The sequence below is a fragment of the Podarcis filfolensis genome, assembly GCF_964270895.1.
Source record: "Podarcis filfolensis genome assembly, chromosome: 5".
Taxonomy (NCBI): domain Eukaryota; kingdom Metazoa; phylum Chordata; class Lepidosauria; order Squamata; family Lacertidae; genus Podarcis; species Podarcis filfolensis.
Genome location: NC_139608.1, coordinates 46,788,867 through 46,812,189, shown reverse-complemented (window position 1 = coordinate 46,812,189; position 23,323 = coordinate 46,788,867).

Here is a 23,323-nt window from a genome sequence, read left to right as displayed (position 1 = left end):
GGTCACGTGGATAAAACACACCTAGCTTCCCACCGCATTTATGTTTGCCCCAAGTCAGGCCAGAATGCCTATTGAGACAGGAACAGCCTCTATTTCTGTGAATTCTTCCTCAGAGAAGTAACTATTTAAATAAAAGGGGAAACTTTGACAGATGTCAGATGCCTATGCTTTGTACTTGGGTCTGATCCAGAGTCAAAAAACAATGTAACAATGTTAGAATCAGAGAGAAGGAAGGAGAAACAATATTCACAGCCAAGTGGTTCAGAGGAAGGTTTTTCTTGGTCCAAAACAACAAGACATGCAAAACAAATTCTTTGAGCAAAAGCAATTTTAAAATGCTGGTAATGACCTCAGGTTCCTTCTGATATGGGATTGATTCAAAATGTTAATGACTTTGAGATAAAAGCCTCTGTAGCCTATCAATAATGCATTGAGTTTTTCCGTCCCTGGTGTCAGGGTGGTCTTCCATCTCCATGTTTTTTATAGCTCTCCGTTGGATAAATTCAACTCCAATTAAATCAAGGATATCTAGTATAAATATTCTATGGAAAGCTTGAACCAAGGAGTTCTGACTCAACCACTTATTATTATTTATAATTTCTCCTAACACATTTCCATTTGCTCAGTGCTTTCCAGTTCTTATCTCATTTCTCCTAATGCCCACCTTACAAAAGTAATTGAAGCTGACTGAAAGTGTGTTGCTCAAGGCATCCCAGTGCGCAAAATAGTGCTTAGGGCAGAGGCGGTTTTAGGGTGGTGCAACCCGTGTGGCAGTGCTGAGCATTGCACTTCAGGGGACCCCGCAAGAATGCTGTAGCACAGAGAGTGTCACACAGGGCACTGCTGAAATTTGAAAGCCCCAAGTCTGCCACTGCTTATGGCAAGGAAATCTCATGGCACAATGGGGATCTGAATCTCAATCTCCTGCATGGAAAGGCAACATATTACTGTACATTACCATCATTGTCAAATGAAGTAACTCTGTTTTCTTTGCTGCCACTAAGCAGTGTTGAATGCGAATGTGCACCACTGTTCAATTACATTTGCTGGGAGTTTCCCCCCCACCTATCCTGAAGCTGCCTCTCTTCTCAGTTCATTGCTCTTCACTCCAGGATGTGCCAAAGAGCTTTCCAAGCTCTGCCAGTTGAGAGGGAATGCTCAACACAATCATGTCAACTGCCTGGGCCATCTTTGTATTGCATAGGTCAATCAGGGCTTTGTTAAAAGAGCCGGCAATTCCAACCGGAAAACTCCCGAGAGCCCTCTGTAGACAGATTAGACCCATTAGTCTCTAGGGATGAACCATCTTAATAGGTCACTGCCCCATGCAGAAGGGAAAGGCCACCAGGGCTAGAGTAACTGTCCAAAGCTTTTATCCATTATCACATGATGCAGCATGCAGTAAGTTTGTGTGGGAACTTCTGTCCATTGACATTAGCATCCTGCATTGGCTTAGGATAGGGGAACTATGGACCTGGGAGAAATTCAGATAGGAGCAGGAAGAGAAAAGAGATACTTTGGAGCAGCTTTGTGTTTAGGAGTTTGCCATGGTGGTTTGGAGAAGAGTTCGTATTTCCTTTTGGTGATGGGCAGTGCTTTTCTGGGGTGACGCAGGGGTAGGCATATCCCAAAACATTTTGTGAATCTAACTTTGGCCTCATTGAGGAGTAGTATTTCAATATGAGTAGGAAAATGAGAGTACCCCTAGACATTTTATTAAAAGAAAAAAAGCACTGGTGATGGGTGAGGAGGAAGTCCTAGGGCCAATCTGGATAAGATACAGGACAAATCAGTAGGGATCTCTTACACCTTGTCGAGTTAACTCCTAAAAGTGGGCAGGAGAACAGAATAAATGAAAGCAGGTTCTGGCTGGAACTTTTGTTTAGATAAAGCACAGCTCAAAGATGAAGAAAAGGGGTTGGGGACCACTCCCAAGGCCTACCTGCCTAGATAGCCACTAGCTGAGGAAAAAGTACAAGAAGGAATCCTGAGTAGCTGGAAAAAATGTCGTGTGGCCTCTGGCCTCATCTCTTACTTACTCTGTTTCCTTTTCCATTATATGTATATCCCTTTCAGTTTTAATTCATGTTAAGAGCCTGACCTGACATAGCCATTGAATGGGGAAAAATTACACAGAGACCTGCAGCCATTATTAATTTGGTACATGTTTTGCCTGAAACCCAGACAAGGTTATACCCAGTAAAATACACCAATATTTTGTTTGTTAGACATTGTGATATGTTTTAGTATCTTTTCCCCTCCAGCTAGGACCCTAAATCAATTCTGCTAAACCTTCCCGAACCTGTGGAATGTATTTTGTATACATTTTGTCTGCAAAGTAATGAAACAGATTTTTTAAAAAGAGGACATTGTGGAAGTCACCACAGTTTATTTGCTTCTGTCACACCATTGAACCAATATTCTCATGTTATCTGTCCGTGGCAGATGTACAATATTGCTAGATTAATTATATTAGCTGAATTTCACAACTCAGTGCATTTGAATTAACACTACAGGACTGTAATCGTGTTTATCTACAGAAAACCTGGGGACATTTTCTTTCTCTGCCTCTGATATTTAGGAACTTTTGATATTAATTCAACCTTGAGGTTGTATATAAAATGACACATGATTCTCCAGGATCTCCTCTGTGCATTTAAACTCTGTCTATTTTTCTCTTTTGGGGGATAAAGTTAACAATAAATATGATTTGGGAAGAAAATTATATGATTGCATACTTCCACATTTCTTGGAGTACAATTCATCAATACTGTCTCACTGAAACCATTAAATTCACAAATTTACATTTTAAAACATTATTTTATAATAATCCATCCTCAAATAAACAAAGGCTGTGCCAGGATTTAGCTCATGTAGCAGAATGGTTTAAGATAATGCTTGCATATAAGACATTACAGTTACAGTTAACTTTTCGCTTTGTCATTTTTGAGCTATGCAGAGACCTCTAGTGATGAGTTATGATTGTGGTTTCCAGCATTATATCGTTAAGCAAAGATTCATCCTGTTGAAACTAGATGAATTTAAGTCCATAGAAGTCAACAGGATAAATAATCATGTCGTACAGTGCAATCCTAACTATGTCTACCCAGAAGTAAGTCCAATTCAATTCAATAGAAGTGTGGATGAACCCGAACTGCAACTAACTTAACCTGGATTCAGCCCACTGAGTTAATTGGTTGAGGAGTGGGCTACCTTAATTATTTATGTGGCTAGAGTTATGTGGCACCTTACAAATAATAACATATGTTTTAAAAATACTAAGTCATCTTTATGTTTCCATTTCTTGAACAAGAACTAGGTACAACTTAAATTTTCATTTGTGGCATGAAGATAAGAAAGCTTTATAAAAATACAGCTTTGTAAGGAATAAAATATTAACTGAGCAGAAAACTGAGTACAGCAGTTGTAGCATCTTCTACAGAGTTTAAACACTCACCCAAAGGAGAATGAATGGAGGTGCTTCCTGATATTTAACTCCTAGTGTTACCTAATAATTTATCTTTTACTATAACCTTTTAAAATGTGTTGGGAAGAGGGGATTATTGGGTTGTTCTTGCAGTACTAAGCAAAGTTGGTTCACTTGTATGACATGTCACTAAAAGCAGGACAACTATGTCTTTTGGGCCCGCCTTTTCAATAGTGCCTTCATCCTATGCTCTGCAGGCTTGTTTTTAAAAAAAGTTATCGAAACACCTGACAATTCTCTGTTTGTAGCTGCAAATAAACAGAGCTCCTGTTTGAACATTTGTGCCTAAGATGTTTTTGTTGCTGTTGTTGATCAAACACCTCACATCCAGAATTGCATCTGATCCTGCTTAATAGACTGCTTGGCTAGATTGACTTAATAAGGTTTCCAAGATTAGAACTTCAACATGTTATGATACTCTTATATAGTATCTTAAAATGCACATAAGATGCTTCTTTTATGAAATACAGACTCTTAGCTGCCCATTGTTTATAGATAAGTACACTTTTTCTTGCCCTTTCGAGTACTCAGAAATTAACCGGGGGGCTCTAATCTCTTTGTAGCAGTGGCAGGGAATCACTGCCCTAGAAGATCAGTTTATATTCAGATTAAAAAACAAACAACCCCAAAACAAAGCCTTATTCTGGCAATCATATTTACAAGTCTCCAGACAGACCCTTAATCTTCCTTATCAGAAGGATTATGCCACTTGGATCATTAAGCTAAGCTTCTTAAACCAAAGAGGTATTGGGATTTGTCACGCACAAGGACGTGGCGTGAGGTTAAACTGGCATTAAACAGTTAGAGTGATGTTAAACTGCCAAACGGAGCACTAGGAATTGCCTCCGGATGCTGTTTCCCAAATATTAGAACTACTGGTGCCCAGCAGGCAGGCGTTAAGGCCTGTGACACAGCTCTCAGGTGGGGAGAGCATTACAAATCTTGCATGCCATCGCAAACCACCTTGCCGTGTAGCATGGCTGGTTGGGGACTCCCAGCACAAGCCTTCATTTGACAGTACTGATGTCAGTAGGAAATGAAAAAGTAAAATAAAACCAGAGCGAAGCAGTACTTTAAAGAGCTCAAAATGAAGACAATAGTTTAGCCCTTGGTAGTCACAGGTCTGTAAGTTAAGTGTCAAGTGCTGTTGAGTCCTTCTAGCCTGCCAAGCCTGCCAACTGAATTTCCTAATGAATGTAGGTTTCTTGTGGATGACTAAAGAAAACAAGTCTCCGTTAGGAGCACCAGATGCAATGCCTAAAATTACCAAAATATAACAGGAGGATTGGCAAGGAATAAAGGGAGGAGCTAAGGGGAGGGGGCTTGGGTGATGAGTAAGGGGGAGGGGGATTTGGGGGAGGAAGTTGGTGGAATGAATGTATCAATTTATTTTGGTCCCTGACCAGTGTGCAGGTTGGTGGAGCTAGGAGTTGGTGAGTGAAGCAATCAGGAGCATCAGCCCCTAGTGATGCCCTATGGCCACTCTACAATGTCAGAAGTTAGAAGCTTCGTTGTTTGCATATGACTGCATCATGTGAACATGCCCACCTGATAGTCCTGCTTCACGTCCACTCCAGTGCTTTTTCTTCTTCTGGGGATACTCAAAGGTATGCAGTACCAGCATGTTTTTCCCCTAGAAAAAAAGCACTGGTTCTCTCTATACAGGAAGTATGGTCATCTACAGCAACAAGCAGAGCTTTTTCACCTATAGCTTCAGGATGGGGAATGACCACTGGCAGGAGGTGCAATATGATGCATCTCTGCTGGCCTACAAATGGTTATGCAAGACCAATCTTTTCAGAAAGGGTTCGGGTCATTAGATGAAGACTGACTTTTGGACTATGAATAGTGAATGGATTTTTTTAAAAAAGGAACTTATAAACTACTATTTTTGACACTGCATGGCTTTTGATTTTGAGTTGGTTTTTTATTGTGATTTTTGTATCAAAATGGATGTCACTCTGAGATTTGGAAAGCCAATATAATTCAAGTAAGCAAATAAATGTGAACTGCATTTACCCTACAGCTTATAGGTCAAAAGGTGGGAGGTATTAGTGGGATGCAACTTTTCTCTCAACTTGAATTGGGCTTGTTATTTTTTGAACCTTTCTCATTTTTCATGCTTCGAGGCTTGTCCAGTTACATTTCCCAAAGATTGTTAAGCAAGACCACAAAGGGTAGCATTGTGGAGTCTTAATGAATGCAGTGTTGTTCGTTCCAGAGAAAGGCAAATGAATCTTTAATTTGGAACAATGGGTGGGCTTGTAGCACAGGAAATGTCTGCTCCTTTAACATCTAAGAAATGAAGAACAGAGAATATGGCATTATGGGTGCCCTTTCTACCCATCCCTGAGAAAGATGGCAGGCAGTAAGACAGCTGCTAAATGTGTCCCATTATTGTGGAACAGGCTTTATACAAAACCCCCCAGAGAAAATACAGTATAACAGGTTAATTCTTTAGCATCAGTAGCATTTGATAACTTACTTAATGTTACAAGAGCCTTCAAACATAAGGGGCTGTTTCCCATTATGGAAATAAACTCCATTAGATTTGTGTGATAAAAATGTATAGCTTTTAATTAAAGGCTTTCATTGCAAAACCTCTCCTTGTGGGTGAGGATTGTTTGCCAATGTAGGCAGCTGGTAGTTGGCTTCAGTCAGATGTTTTCAACTTCTGTGAGTTCACTGGTATCCCACCTGCTGTATCTAAATGGTGTACACCTGTTAACTGGCTAGTTCCAAAATTATAATGCTAAAGACTGCCCCAAAGCGACATATTTCAATTAATCTGCTCAGCTAAAGCCATAACAAGAAGTTGCATTAATCATGGTGTTTACACATCATGTAGACATACCCACATGGCCTCCCTTGAGGGCGAGGGGGGGGGGAAGCGAGTTAAAGATTACCTATGGTTGTGTGTCTGGGAAACAAAGGAACTATAATAAAATGTATAACTATGCCAGAGAATAAGAGGAGAGGGAACATTTTGAATGGAAAAATCAACATTTCTCCCCACAATTATGTTGAAACAACCATGTAATGTTCAGGAGGTAACTCCACAAACACAGTTAGATATATGGAATTAGAATGGAGATAGGCTTGGGAATGTGGCGACTGATATGAGCATAATGAGTGAGAGCATTTAGAGCAGGTCTGGGGGCCAAATGCAGCCTTCTACCTGGCCCTTGGGACTCTTTCCCAGGCCATCTCTCCTCCCCAACCACCCTACCTCTCCCAAGCCACACCCTTAGCTTGCTTTGCTTCACACCCATATTGACTGTTTTTGCCTGGCTTGAATGTTTCCTTGAACTCTGATCATGATTCTTGCTTACCTGGATAGAGAGGTGTGTGAGAGTATTATACATCCATTGGAGACTCCCCACTTGGCCTCATCATGCTGTCAGGGTACTTATTTAATGCTACAAGTAGAAAACAGGAATCTCACTTCAGCAGTTCCTCCTTCAGCGTATGGGTGGTGGCAGAGTCAGAGGTTGGGACTGCAAAAAAAGAGGGTGTAGTGACAGAATTTTATATTGGGTGGATTCCTAAATAGAGCTTTAGTGTCTAGCTTACTGTTCTGATGATGTCCTCCATCATTTATCTAATATAATTGAGTTCTCATACAACTTCATTCACTCTGTCACATGTAGAAGTGATTGTCTTTAGAGTTATTTATTTTCTGAATAATGCAGTCCAGCGAAAAGAACAATGGAGCTAAACAGTTGTTTTCAGGAAGGCATATAACAGCATTTTATGAGACGTTTTTGCTTCCTATTGTAAGAAAGATTCTATATTTTGTCTGATTGTGCTATATAATGTCTGATTGTGCTATATAATGGAAACAGTTTTATTTGTACAAAACTGAGAGTGGAAGATAGCTCTCCAGTTTCTCTGTGTTTTCTTAACTTTAAATAAAGCTAAAGCAGAAAAAAATAATTCAACCATAGCAACTCTAATTGGCTGTGAGTATAATCCAATAACCTCATTTCACCCATATTGTTAAACAAGTTAATTGGAGCTACATAGCCACTGGCTAAATATAGTGGTGTATGCAAACAATGAATCTAATTTCTTTTCGAAGCTTCCCTTCAGCCAGCAGACAATTTTGAGGAGGGGGAAATGAGGAGATGGTCACAGTGGTAGTGTTACTACAAATTATAAATTTTGTTCTAATTATCTGTTCTGACCAGATGGAGAGGACGGAAATTAACACCAATGTTTTAAATTATGAAATAAAGGTGGGGAAAGGCAAAATTTTCTTCCACCTGGAAGAAATGATGCCACAATAGCAACAAAATAATAATAAAGCAGCTTGGAAATTTTGAGAGAACGAGAACTTTGGAATGTTGTCTGTCCTGAATCATTCAACATTCAGACTCACCAGATGTCCACAAGCTCTAATGTTATGAGAGAGAGAAGCTTTTCTCTATCTACTTTCTTCATACAATGCATAAATTTGTAAACTTCTACCTTACTCACCTTTTTGCTAAACTAAAGGTAAAGGTAAAGGGACCCCTGACCATTAGGTTGAGTCGCGGACGACTCTGGGTTGCTGTGCCCATCTCGTTCTATAGGCTGAGGGAGCCGGCGTTTGTCCACAGACAGCTTCCGGGTCATGTGGCCAGCATGACTAAGCCACTTCTGGTGAACCAGAGCAGCACACGGAAATGCCATTTACCTTCCAGCCGGAGTGGTACTTCTATGTGCTTTCGAGCTGCTAGGTTGGCAGGAGCAGGGACCGAACAACTGGAGCTCACCCTGTCGCGGGGATTTGAACCGTTGACCTTCTGACCAGCAAGCCCTAGGCTCTGTGGTTTAGACCACAGTGCCACCTACTAAACTAAAGAGCCCCAAATGCTGCATAGTTTCCTTATGGGAAGTTGCTCAACCCCCTTGATCATTTTGGTTGCTCTTTTCTGAACCTTTCCCATGTCAACAGCTTTTCAAGAAGAAAGTTTTTTTCTATTTTGGCATCAATTTATGAGGGTTGAAAGGAGAAAACATATAAGGTATGATTTTGGGGTCTGTTTGTCAGCCATCTCTTCAGGACTGCTGTTTTGACAGTGGAAGAATTGTCTGAAACAACAAATCCCTGTCAGCTTTCGAGCCCATTCATGATGACATATCAACTGTTACGGTTAAAAACTTTTCCCTTCTCAGTGTTCATTCTACAGCAGGACAGGTAATCCACACATCTCAACTTTCTCACTTCTCTCTGTCTTCCTTAGTTCATGAATCTCACTCTAGCTCTTGCAAGAGCCCAAATCCAGCTATTTAGGCATGAACTTCCCCACTTGCTGGTTTCTTCCTGGTACAAGTCTCCTCACAGCTAAGCTGGGTTTCCAAGGCTCTGCCTTGTATTTCCTTAAAACCATTCTCTATATCTAGCATCCTCTCACTATCTTCACACATGTAACTAATTATATAGGGAGGTAGCCTGTGTAATGTATAATCCAATTATTCACTTTTCTTTTTATATTTCTGGAATTGTACTTCAAGCCACAAGGTTTTTCTTTCATTCCTTTTAAAGCTATTTTTGAATAAATATTCCAATTATGACAATTGTGTTGTTATGGCTATTTTTTTCCAAAGTAAGCAAGATAATATTGGTCTGTTCTACATAGTTTTTCCATATAAAAAAATCTCAGCACGATTAATGAAAACCCATCTTATGCAAGTTTAGCTAGTGTTAAGTTCCTCAGCAGGGCTTATTGAGTCTAAGCATGCGACAGTTCTTAAATTTTTTATTTTTATCATTTTTTTAAAAGACAAAGCTATCTACCGTAAAAACAAACATATAAGTTGATAATTAACAGTGCAATCCATTCTCATCTGTTTACACCGAGTATTGTAGGAATGTAGCCTAAGAGAAATAAAATACTGTCAGAGCTACCCTAGGTCCCAGCTCACAAAGGACCAACGCTGCTTCGTTGTTAAGTATAAAAGTCTTTATTGAAGTTCAGTTTCACTTCCAGAGCCGCAGCGCGCAGCCCCACGTCTAAAGTGTCAGACCACTGATGCTCCGTCTGAGTCTCCTCCCCCTTGACACCAATTTAAGATTCTAGCCTTGCTCCACCTTCTCCGCTGCTCCTTCCTCCTCTGGGTCCGCCTGCCCGCCGGGGTTCCGCCCTTTCTAGCCTCTTCTCCCGCTGATTCCCCTGAGCCTTCTCCCTCCCTCCGGCGGGCTTTAGGAGCTGGTTCCCCATCCGGGTCTCCTGCTGTTCCGCGCGCCTGCACATTTGAACTTGGCGCGCGCGCCCAGCCAGCAGCTTTCCTCCTGACCGTTCCACTGCTGCTGTCACTGCTTCCCCCATCGGGGGGGCTAGCTGCAACTGACCTCCCCTCCTTTGGAGGCGTGGTCAGCCCTGACTCCCTCTCTGGAGGAGACACTGCTCCTGACACATGTGACTCCTCCCCCCCACTACGCTCTGGTGGGGAAACTGGTCCCGATCCTCCACTGCTGCTTTGGGGTTCCCCTCTGGCTCCTTGTTTCTGGTGCGTCCCCCCTGGGACCCCCCTTGCCCTGACCATCGGTGCCCCCTTCTGGGAATCTTCTGATTCGCTGGAGAAGCTCATGGAATCTCTCGGGCCACTGTCATACTCCCCTACGCTGCCCTCGGATTCTTCCCCTTCGCTCTCCCAATCCTCTCTCCCTAGTGCTCCTGCTCCTGATTCCCTGACAAATACATACTAGAATATACATATGATTAAAAACATAATCATCAGAAACAAAAATCAGTTCATATTATCAGATCAAATCTTAGTACAATGGTATCCTATAAGAACACAGGCTCAGGAAAATGGGATGATTGTTCTATTTTCCATTGCATTCTCTAGACTCTCGACAGGAAAAGCTGCAAAATTTCTAACAGAAGCTGCATTTTATTAAGCTGCTGTACCCTCTAAGTAATAGCTCATGGTGTTGCAGTAAGGTAAAGCCTCATGAAATAGATACTTCGCTGTGCTGCACTATGAAATAAAATCAACTGCTGACTGCTGTGTACTGTAATGAACTTGCCTGACAGCTGGAGCATTAAGAAAGGCAGCTGGGAAATTTAGCAGAGTTCAAAAGAGAGTCATGATGGATGATACCACAGCACAAGACCACCTTTGAAGAGGAGGAGTGAAAACATTGCTGCCTTCTTTGCCCATGAGGAGATGTTGACCTACCTGAGCTTATTCTGATAAATATGGCAGTAGAGTGGCTAATGGCTGCTTCACACACTATATTGCATATATATATGTCCATTTATTTGGGGTTATACCCAGAGGGTGAATGCAACACACAGAGTTTTGCTGCCTTCTCATATCCTGCTAGTTGGCCTCCCACAAGAATCTGACTGCCATGAGAACAGGATGCAAGACAAGATAGGCTGATCTAACAGGGTTTTTCTTACATTCTTGAAATTGCCTTTAAATCAAAAGGTAGAATTAAAGACCCTGAATTCTTGAAAGTGACTGGTGAAGCAAGAGGCAACCTACCAGTCAAGAGCCTGGAGACAGGAATCTTTTTTTGGACTGCTTCCTTTAATTGCCCCACCACCCATTTTTGGAATCAGGGGCTATTTAATTCTGACAAGGAGTTTTGTGGTTATAAGCTTAAGATTCTTCCAGTTGCTTCTGCTGAAATGTTAAATAACAAGAACAATAATGGTAATAATAGATTAAATTCTTCTCAAGCATATTATAAGACATCATTCCAACAGAGGCTTTAAATTAACATCCTGGCTGCTTTTACAATTCTGATGGGAGCACATATGTAGGAAAAATAATATGATTAAACTCAATTGTTTCCATCAGAAGTTGTTTCAACTTCTGTGCAAGGTTGGTATTTTTTTATACACATAAAATTTAAAAAAACATACGAGAGGGAGGTGGAGGATGAATGATGAGGTATGGAGAGATGAGCAAAAGGTGAATAAAATAAGGGAATTGTTGAAGGAATTTTTTGAACTTAATGAGAGACATTGGCAGACAGGAAAATCATTTGGGATACCAGTAAAGCCTATATGAGAGGAATTGGAATACAACGAATGGCAAGAATAAGGAAGGATAAAGCAAATGATACTATGGAAATAAATAAACAGATAAGGGTGAATGAAGCAAGATCCTTTTAATTTGGGGCACTCTAAGTCCCATAGATTCCTAGAGTTATGCTAATGACTATGCCAATTTGAAAACAACTTCCAGTCTTTATCAAGCTTTATGTTGTTGGACTACAACTCCAATCTTCTCTGACCACTGGTCCTTATAGCTAGGATGATGAGAGTTGTCGTCCAATATCTAGGGACCCAAATTTGAGAAAGGCTGGCTTAACCAAACAGAGCAGTAATAAAACTTTGTTATTTAATGTGAAAATAATACTACCAGGTGTTTTGATGTTTGCTTTGTTTTCCCTTAACATTCTAACAATTTTACCAACAGACATTTATTTGTTAAAACAGGGGAGAAGGAGGGAGAATCAAAGGGATTGAACCACCATATACAACCTTCTGTTGGGCTTGTGCCAGCAGGACAACAATGAAGAGAACCAGAGCTCTTGCATTCCTCTATTCCTTTCTTGGAGGGGTGGGGTGCTATAACTTTCCCATTGGGAACCATGGCTGGTGTTATTTCTAGTACTAGCATCCTTTGGATCCACAGTCTTTCCTCTTGTGCCCCTACCGTATCCCATTTTTGGCCATACCAAAAAGGGCATGGCATGTTAGGGCAAGGTCTACAGAGGTTGCTAGCAGTGGGGAAGAGACATGTAGCTCTGGATCTACTTCATATGGCCCCCAGGGTGCTCTCTTAGTGGCAATAGTCTAATAATAGCAACAACAACAACAACAACAACAACAACAACAACAACAACAACAATAATTTATCATAGCCTGCCCATCTGGCTGGGTTTCCCCAGGCACTCTGTGTGGCTCCCAACAGAATATTAAACAGAATAAAACATTAAAACATTAAAAACTTCCCTAAACAGGGCTGCCTTCAGATGTCTTCTAAAAGTCAGGTAGTTGTTTATTTTCTTGACATCTGGTGGGAGGGCGTTCCATAGGGCGGGCACCACTACCGAGAAGGCCCTCTGCCTGGTTCCCTATAACCTCACTTCTCACAGTGAGGGAACCGCCAGAAGGCCCTTGGCGCTGGATCTCAGTTTCTGGTCTGAATGATGGGGGTGGAGATGCTTCTTCAAGTCTGCTGGGCAGAGGCAGTTTAGGCTGCAGGGCCAGCATTATAAAATGTTGAAACTGCATTTGATCACTTTTCTCGAGAAAACTGTTTAAAGAGGCATCCAGTAGTTTCTATCATGACCCTAGAGTCAGATTGCCCTTCTTTATTGGATGGAGTCAAGGACTCTGAACCAGATGGGGAAGTGGCACATTTGGCCAGCCCCAGAAGAGCTTCCACCAGATGAACCAGTGGGGCCAGACCCCTCTGGCTTGAGGATGTGGAATTGCTGTTCTTGGACTTGGAAGACTCCATTGCAGAAGCCCCATTGGGATCAGAGACTCCCATTTATATTGGAGATTACTAGAGCAGAATGGGGCTCTTTAACTGAGGAAACACTTCCAGTGCAGGTAGGGCTAACAACTGAGATGTGGGGCTCAGTCTCAGTTTGTTGTTAAAGCAACATTGAAGCTCTGCAATCTCAAAGCACAGAGTTTTGCATCCAGCCTGAGCCCTGCCTTGCCTTGGCCTGCAGCCAGCCTAAGCCTAACTGCAGAACAGGACAGAGTTTTTTGCAGTTTGTCTAGGTTTTTTTTTTTTAAGCAGTTCTTTATTCACATCCAAATTCTAAAGGCCAGATTTCTGCTCTTTGTTCTTTTGGGTTATTTATAAGCTCATATGGTATGTTAAGTAAACAAAACCCAGCTCTATTTAAAATTCACTTTCTTCCTTCCAAACTGTGTGGGTAATTTCATCTAGATAAAAACGGATGATCAGATCAGAGGAACACAAGATTTGGGTTTCTGGAGGAAAAAAAAATTAAATAGTACAACCCAGTTTTCTGCTTGCTTACATGTGTAACATGGCAGGTGTGATGTTGGCAAGTGACTGAAAAGGACACCAATGATTGAAAACAGCCCAAGCCCGAATTCTCCATCTGTGCCTTTTTAATTAGCATTAATACACTGCAGAGCAGGGCCGTGGAAATGTTGTGAGGCTCCAGTCAGAGCAGCAGCTGTCTCCAACTTGAGCTGCAAATCACCTAGTAGAAAGTTTTGAAAAGCACAGTCTGCACAATTTCCACTTCCGAGTTTGCAGGCCTGCAAAGATAATTCCCCGTGGAAGGCCTTGGGCAGATGTGGAACAAACAAACAATTGGTTGACCAGATCTATTTCAGGAGGGAAAGCAGGGAGATGACTGTCAAAGCAATCTAACCCCCTCTGCCCAGCTCTGCCCAGCCCCATTTGGCCACTGCCTGTGGAGGGACACCAGCATCACTCCTCTAGCACAGAGCTCCCTCTTCTGCTCCTGGTGCTGCTGGTTAGATCTGTGCCAGGGGTGGCCAGTCTGATCACTACGCCACCTCCAGAAAATGACGGACACTACCATTCCTTTAAATGCAGAAATCTGCCATTCTCCAGACTTACCAAGTAACCAGGAAATTCTGAAGAAGCAATGGGTACACTTGATGAAGCAAGTTTGGTATATAAGACCTCTACCTGAATGAACACATGGGGAGAAGAGGAGAGAACAGGCCTGGTCTACCCATGAGGCTCCGTGAGGCAGACACCTCAGGTGGCAGGTTGGGGACAGCTGGGAGCAGAGCCATAGTTGGGTGATCTTGTGCCCCTGGCAGAACTGTCCAGATTGCGCCCCCTGGCCACGGACAAATTAGCTCTTCTTTCCATCTCTCGTCCAACCCCGCCCCTCTACCCATTCAACTCACCCTCTATTTAAAACCATTTCTTATGAGGAATAATCAATATTTATATTTATGGACATATTTTTAGCCGATTTTGCGGGGGGCCCCCATCGCCTGCGCCCCTGGCAGGGGCCCACCTCACCGCCCCCTAGCTATGGCCCTGGCTGGGAGTCCCTCTGCTGCCTGTTCTTCTCTGGCCTTTTCCCTCTCCTATCACCTTTAGCACGCTGGGGTTCCCCAGCCGCCTCCAGTCGCCTGAGGTGATGGTGGCAGAGGAGGAGGTGACTGGAGGGGACCACTTTCTGTTTTGTCTCCAGTGGCAAAACATCCTGGGCCAGCACTGGGGGAGAATAATATTATTTTTATATATAGTGTTGGAGTGTTGAAAGTATTCAACAGATATTATCTTGTAATCATTACAATAAGCCTGTAAGGATGGTCACTATTCATCCCCCATTATTGTAGACATGGAATGAAATGCGCACTCTCTCGCTCTCTCTCTGTGTGTGAGAGACTGAGTGTGTGGGTGTGTGGCTTCCTTACATCATACTTTCTTTCTGGTTATCCTGGGAATTAGAGTAGATAGCACTGTCAAAACAAATAAATATTTCTTATCTTTTCCTTGGGGTCCTAGGAGAATCCAAAGTATACTCAGGGATAGCAACAAATAATTTGTGTGTGTTTCTTTGTAAATATTCTAGGCAGTAAACCATCACAATGTTAGTATGACATTTTTATTTTTTAAAAAATGATATTACTGATACTGTGTTTTTTTGTATGGAGTGATGTGTAAAAAGCATGTGAAAGGCGTAGACTGTTATTTTATTTAGCACTTTAGTTATTTATTAACTTTATATCCTGCCCTCCCTCCCAAAGTAAAAACTTCATTTCCCCCCTCCAGCATTTAGTTGTTTGTTCTGGAAGGGCAGTTTACTTAACGTGTACCTATCAATATTTTATTAACTTTAGTGTTTTATTACTTTTATTAACATAGACATACAAAAACCCCCACCAAAAACCCACTAATAATTTCCTTGAACATTTGACCTAAATTTCCACTCAGAAGTTCTTTACATCTCAAATTTAAATATGATATTTCTGACTCTTTTCCCATCAAATATCTCTAAAACTGCTTTTGATTTGTACCAATTTGCATCAACAAAGCTGTCATTTGCCATAAACAAAATGATTTAATCTACCTAATTTACCAGATATTGCTCATTTGAACCTTTGGGATATAAGCTTAAACCCTAAAACTATTCATAACAGCCAGCTTTCTAGGCCCTGCTTCCCAGGTTTTCTGTGGCATCAGAGCAGCTAAGTCCATGGCAATCACTGGGACCATGACACTTCTTCAAGTTATTATATGCAAAGACCCCGTGTGACCTAAGAACAGGTGAGCTAATAGTATCAGAAGTATCAAGAAAGCTGGGGGACAACTCGACAAATCCCAGAATGTAAAAATGAAGAAGTTAGTGGATGAGTAATTTTGCTTCTGGGGTGACACTGATACATTACAGTGAACTTTGTTTAGGCTAGGCAAGGGTGAATCTGTGAATTTTGGTTTCCCTTCAGTGCTCTTTTTTTTCAGTCTTAAGTTTGGTTCCTTGCATTTTCACATCAGTTTGCATCAAAAAAAGAATCCTCATGAAAACTCATCAATTTTTTAATGTGACACATTTTTGAATGTAAATTTGCCTAATATACACACATTTGCAAAAAAAGATCCCAAATATTTATATTTTCCTTATATAATGCATTTTTTAATTTATTTTCAACAACATATGGAAAATTGGGCAGTGAGAATTTTGAAATATGTTCCATTTAGAAGAAGAAGAGGAGTTTGGATTTAATATCCCGCTTTATCACTACCCGAAGGAGTCTCAAAGTGGCTAACATTCTCCTTTCCCTTCCTTCCCCACAACAAACACTCTGTGAGGTGAGTGAGGCTGGGAGCCTTCAAAGAAGTGTGACTAGCCCAAGGTCACCCAGCAGCTGCGTGTGGAGGAGCGGAGACGCGAACCTGGTTCACCAGATTACGAGACTACCGCTCTTAACCACTACACCACACTGGCTCTCATTTATTGTTTCACAAAATGCAAATGATGTAGATTCACCTTTAACCCCCCAAATCCCTAGTGATTTCGCCCACTGAGAATTTAAGTTTGTCGTAGTTTTCCGTTCCTATCTTCTTTTTCTGCAATCAATAAGAGACTCTACTGCACATGTCAAATCATTCTGTTTTGCACTGCAATTCCATCAATGCGGACATATACGTGCATTGATCAGTCCCTGTAAGAAAATTAAAGACACAAACTGCAAACTACAAAACATGCAATTAATTTTAGGTGTTTCTCAAGGCAAGGCAGGTGGAAGGGAACAATAGCAGAATACAGAAGGAAGAATTCACTTATACCCACGTTTGTAGCCTAACATTGCCCCTCTGGTTTTTCCATGCTCCTAGCATGTAGGTTGTCAAATCAACTCAGTCTATGCTGATGAATCTGCGCATGCAGATGAATCTGTATCTGCAATGAAAAGGAGGAGGAGAAAAAAACCCAGCATCCGAGCTGCAGTAGTTTAGACATCATGCTGCGTCCTAATCAAATAAATCCACTGGGTAAATGTTGTTACTTTGAACATATTATTTCAGGGGATGGATATTTGAAAGATGAGATGGTGCATCAGGTTGCAAAAGGTGAAAATGAACTTTCAGGTATTACAGGAAATTAGGAGGAAAGAACAAACATCTCCCTCTTAGCTGAGGAGGCTGGATGTGAATCTATCAGGCAGCTGTGCTATCAATCTTATTATATTAAGCATAAGTGTAAACACTGAAAAATTCATGAAGCAGAATGAAGCAGTAAAGCCTAGTTAAAACCCAGAGCTCAGGTTTGATATATGCAGTGCTGACAGGATAAAGTGAAGGGAAGAAGAAGAGAGAACAAGGGCAGTTTTGCATGCCTTTAAAGAGAGAGAGAGAAAGAAAATTTGCATTCATAAAGTTCAAATGCTTGAGAAGTGGAGTTATATAATATCCACATAAGATGCTGCAGGGACAACCCTGTATTTGAATCACCTTCTCTTTTTCTTCCAGACTCGCACCTTGGAGTTTAAATACAATTTGGTCTTAAGAATTGGGGGCTGGGCATTTATTTGGTCAGAAGAGCTCATGCCCACAAGTAAGGCTTTTGAAATGGTTTGAATGCTAAAAGAATGGTCCAGTGAATGATTTTGAAAACACTCAATACTGTAGCATTGCTGGAATTGAATAGGCAGTCCAAGTGTGAACTGGTCTACTTAACACACTTTACCACATCCATCTTACATCCTTGTTTAAATGGAACCATCCTCACTGGACCTGTAACTGCAGCTTATATCAACTTTGGACTTAATGTGCTCAGACCCCTAACCAAAGGAAAAAAGAAGGCAAAATACTCCTCACACAAAGGAAAAAAAACAAAATGGAGGCAAGACACACACCAAACAAATAACCATAAATAAAAGCAGGCAAAGCAAGGATACACTCAGAGGCATTATGGGAAAATGTGGTAAGCAGGTAGGGTGGTTAGATGCTTGCACTTTGCTTTTTAGATAGCCCATCACAAGCCATGGTAAAATAAATAAATAAAATCTCATTTTTGTAAAAGTAAAAACAAAAATTGGGAGAAGCAGGAAGTCTTGGCAAGGAAGGTATCTGAGGGTGCTGTGTTATCCATGGGTGCCATGTTCCAGAGGGAGCTTTTGTTTGTTGTGTAGTTCCTTACACAGAAACCTGATAACTAGCTGTTATATCCCCCAACTGTATCTCCTAACTTTATTTTATTTCCACACTTTTCTTATTGTAATTTAAGCCCCTGACTTTACTTGTACATAATTTGCTCCAAAGTTAGACAATCCTGCTTGGCTCTGGTAAGTTCATTGTGTGGATGCTTAAGCATGACCTTCTCCACATTATCTCCATCTGTCCTCTCTCGACAATATAATTCTTCATCTCATCCTACTTTTTGTTCTCTCCTTCTCCCTCCCTCCGAAATCAATGAGCTTTCTTATCATGTTGTTCCTATGCCAATAACAGCTTCATTTTTGTTCATCCCGTTCCCTCCACCTGCTCCTTTAACTCCCTCCTCATGACTCTCTTCTTGGCCTTTTCCTGAAGTTTCTTCACTTGCAGTTCCGCTGCCACTGAAAGTTTTTCTAACAATTCCTAACTCCTATTGCCTACAGCCCTTTTCTTGTCTGCCTCTTTCAGAATGTAACCCTCCAGCCAGGGACCATCTTGCATTTTGCAGAATACATAGGACATTGCTAAATAAATGTCACAGCGTAAATCACTATGTGTTTAAGCTTAACTGAAAGAAGTCCCAGGTTAGCTGGAATAATAGAATAATAATAATAGGAATAAGAGAAAGCACTCGTTCAGTTGCTCTACAGTATCCATTACATCGAACACCAATATTAACTTGGCCATGTCTTTTCTGCTCTCTATTTGGGGCAGGGATGGATGGATGGATGGAATAGCTGTTGCTTCTTGCGCAGAGATCTCATATTATGAAGCAGTGAGACTTATTGCCAACCCAGGTGCCTGCTCAAGCTGCTGTGATCAAGCTGCATTTTAGGAAAAGTCATGGTGCTCAAGAGGTACTCTAGCTGTATTCAGTACATTTCTATAGAAAGGAGAAATAAATTCCTCTTTCCACCACACTATAGCAGTTCTGCCATGGTTATATGATAATGAAAGCTGATAAGACTCTGCTTCCTACGGATGTGCAAACAATGCCAATGAAGTAGCTATAAAGGCTGATAGGGCAAAGCACAATGGAAACAGATGAACCCTGATTGGGCTCCTTGCTTACCAAGTTATCAAAAGAAACCTGGAAAGGAATCAAGGAACAGCAACAAAAGGAAAAGAAAACGTACTCAGGAAAAACGTATGTGAAATGCAGTAATAATCTTTTAGGTATTATTCTTCTAGATTTTTTTTTAAATAACATAAGATTGGCATTTGCTTATATGATTTTTGCCAGTACCAATACATTTCCCTCATGGCATCATTTGAAATGAAGCAAGTATATCAATTAAAATACCGTTTGGACTTTACTTATTTTCTGTTGCAAACTTTTCACTGTGTCTGTTTCAGAGGCTGCCAGTGTCATTTTAAAAGATCTTCTTCAGATGTTTCAAGGAACCCTTGCCTCAGGAAATGTGAATGACCCACACATATTCTCTGGTCTCTTTTGTAGGAGGAAAAAAATGTATATTTATGTTAGGGTGATGCATGTTCTGTTCCTGTACCAGGAGAATGTACATGTATCAACATAAAGCACTGAGAGAGAAAGTTGCCTGCCTTCTTTTCCACAGCTTCTTTAAATTATCCAAAGTGTCCTTTCATGGGTCCCTCAAAGGAGGCATTCTCTACAATCAGAACATGAGTGAAAAGTGTGGTAGTATTCTCCTTGACAGTGGAATTTATTTTGTTCAGTGAAATGTAAACACACACACTGGAAGTACTTATCTATCTCCCTTTGAAATCTATAGAGTTTTAAAATTGCTAACTGTGGAGTGATCACACCCCATATGAAGGAAACCCAGAGAAATCATCATAATGCAACCAGTTACTAACAAATGCTACAAAGGATATAAGATAAATAAGAGCAAGATCAATGATGTACTTGACCAACGACGTACTTGGAGATATCAAAACAAGGACCAAACAAACTGACAATCCTCCCTCCACCCCAAAGAAAATTAGATGATTGGTCAACAGCACTTCTTTAGTTAAAAAAAGAATTGCCATATGAATTGCTTCCCTCTGCATGGTTGGATGCCATGTTTCTATGTGTATATCTATAAAGATGAACCCAGTGGATCAGAGGAACAGCATTTTCCCTGCCCAGGTGATTTGTCTTCACGGATATGTCCAGGATACAGCTGAATGAAGACTTCTCCCACCCCAGTTTGGTAGAAAGAAAGAAAGAAAGAAAGAAAGAAAGAAAGAAAGAAAGAATCACACAACGACCTGTTTTACACAAGTTTGTCTATTGGAAACCAATGGGCCTTCTGAGCTCAACCTTTTTATCATCTTGATTTGTTAGCACAAAGTTTGCAGGTCAGATGACACTGCATCAAGCAATTGTGATTTTACACTTTCCGGTGCATTTCCCTATCAACTTTCCTTATCACAAAATAAACAGCCACCCAAAATCCATTGTTTCTGTGGTTTGATGTGCAAGACCGACAGAGCAACTTTAATTGTGCAGCCTGAATTTCCCGGTATGTGATTGAATCCGACCCAGCAATAATGAGTGTCTGGAAGTGCCCTGACTCAGTCAAGTCAAATATCAAAAAGCTGGCCTGAGATGGGGAAGAATCCAAAGGGTGAAGCCTAACAACTTCCTGTGTCTGCCTCGGGAGGCCTTTGATAAGGATGGTTCTTTGCCAACTCATTTCCAACCGCTTCATGCTTAACATAAAGAACAGTCAATGAGCTACTTAGCATTCATTTGGCTGGCTGCATTGAGAGCGCCCTCACTGAAGGGTTAAACTTAATTGCATTTCAGTTGAACTTCTTACATGCTGAGGGACCCAGACCTGCTGTGCTTGCGCTTTTTAGCTGCTGAAGCGGGCACAAAGGTGCATTTTTTGCTTCACAGCCTGATGTATTCCTTCCCTCTTTTAGGGCCCGTCACTCTTCCAGCTTCCTGGAATTTTGAGGCACGTGTTCACTGCCTCCCCTTTCTTCTAACGTAAGCATTTCTTCTGACTTGGCTCTGCAGCATTAGCCAGCTTCGCAGCAGGTGCCTCCGCCATTCTTGGCATCTCGCTGGCATGCTTTCAAGCTGTTTAGCACTGAAGAAAGACCCGCAGTGAGAAAGGGCACCAAGTAATGTTCATTAACGGGGAACACAGTTGTCATATTTCACAGACCTGCCGACAACATGTCTCATTACCCCTGACCTGCATCAAAACATAAACACTAGGAGCATGTTCCACTCCATTAAAGGTTGCAAATTTGCACTGGGGAAGAAAGGCTGGCACAGGTTATGCGGTGGCCGAATCTGAAAAACGTACTGGGCTCTAAGAAATAACAAAATTGTACTTGGATGGAGTCCCATTTTGTCAAAAGTTGCTCACCCCGCCCCCCGAAAAGTTTAGGAATTTGTCACAGTTTAGTCCTTTCTGGAAAAAAAGGGGGAGGGGAGAGTCTATGGGCATTTAATTTGGCCTTTCAACTTCTGGCATCAGCCGAGTTTCCTAAAGCCAACTCTATTCTTTCATACATTTGATAGTGACAGAAATTCAGGAAATTTACTAGAATATTAGCTTGCAGTCAAAGAACCAAAAAACACAGACCCATCTATTTTTGATAGCATTTTTTTTTTTTGCAGGTGAGAAGACATGGCAGAGGTATAATTAGGTATTGGCTGCATCAGGTAATAAACAGAGGTATGTCATCTAGATAGACAGTACCTTTCATTCCTGACTACACAATCTATATGTTATTACGCTTGTGAAAGTAAAGCCTGCCATGGTTCATCGAGCTGGTGTGATAGCGTGGAATTTTCACCAACATTCCAACTTCTCAGAGAACAAAACTGTCAATCCAACTATTTCTCAGAGAGCAAAGGCTCTAAATTCTGACTACTAGAAGTGAGGGGGTACAGAGGATGTACTAGTATCATGTTACAAACTATAGCATATGTACTTTTGTGATGGGGGGCGGGAGAAGGTGACATTCACTGATAGAGTGTCCAACACATTCATGGCCAGTGGCGCAGCTTCAAGCTCCAGTGGGGGGTGGGGCGGAGAGCAGGCGGGGGTGTGGCTGGTGCACATCCTGGAGGTGTGTCCTGTGTCCCGGGGGGCATGACACGCTGCCCGCAGGGGCGTGGCATGCGACCTGGGGGTGTGGCGCACTGCCCGCACCCCACCGGGATTGTGCCGCTGGGGGCGGTGCGCTCTCCCTGCACCCCTGCTCCTCCGCCACTGTCCATGGTCCTGCCTTTTTGCCATGAGCAGAACAGGAAACGGGGGCCTTTTCCATATATCCTCTAACTGACAACAATAGAAGAGAACTGCACTATTTCTGTGAACATGTCAGGACAAGTAAGGGATTTTGAATGTGGTGTATCCATGCAAGACAGTTGATACTCTTTACCCTTCTCATTGTACCCATGGGACATCTACTCCAGCAGAACTTTTCAGCGGCATGGGTGGTGGGTGGTAGTTCTTCCCTGCATTTTCCCACTGGCCTATCTCTCTCTCTGCTGGCAGAACAGCAGTTACAATGCTTCCTGTTGTCCCTCGCCCGGTTTGCTAGTGGGATTTGGACTGCAGCTTTAATCAAGGCTTCCAATTGGTTAATTTGGTTTTGGAGGCTAAACCATCAGCATCAGTTTGTAAGACTGAACTAGGGGTTCCACCAGTCACTTTCTTCTTGTTGTTGCTGCTAGAATCTGTGGCTTTCAAACTAGAGGAGCTATGGCTCCTGAATTTCTCATCCTTAAATGCTCTAGCAACCTCAGTGATATGGTTCTGAATTTCTGTAAATTGCATTTTTTTTTTAAGGCATTGTTGCATTTCCTCTCTGAACCACAACTTCCTAATAGAAAACATTCAGTAAGGGAAAATGCTTTCTTTGTTCCTTCCATTTCCATCTGTAAAGCCTAAAAGAATAAATGCTTTGTGCCCTTATTATGAATCATTCGTTTTTTTCTAGTTCTGTCTCCCTATCCCATCATTCCTTCTACAGGCCTCTAAAATGCAGACATGCTGTAAGATATTAAGAAATAAAAAGTGAAAAGATGAGCATAAATGAATAATCATGATTTACTGGCACTCTCTGGAATATTCTAAATGCTTGTTTGTGTTGTGATTTTACTCATCCAGAGACCTAGAAGTTGTTGTTGTTTAGTCGTTCAGTCGTGTCCGACTCTTTGTGACCCCATGGACCAGAGCACGCCAGGCACTTCTG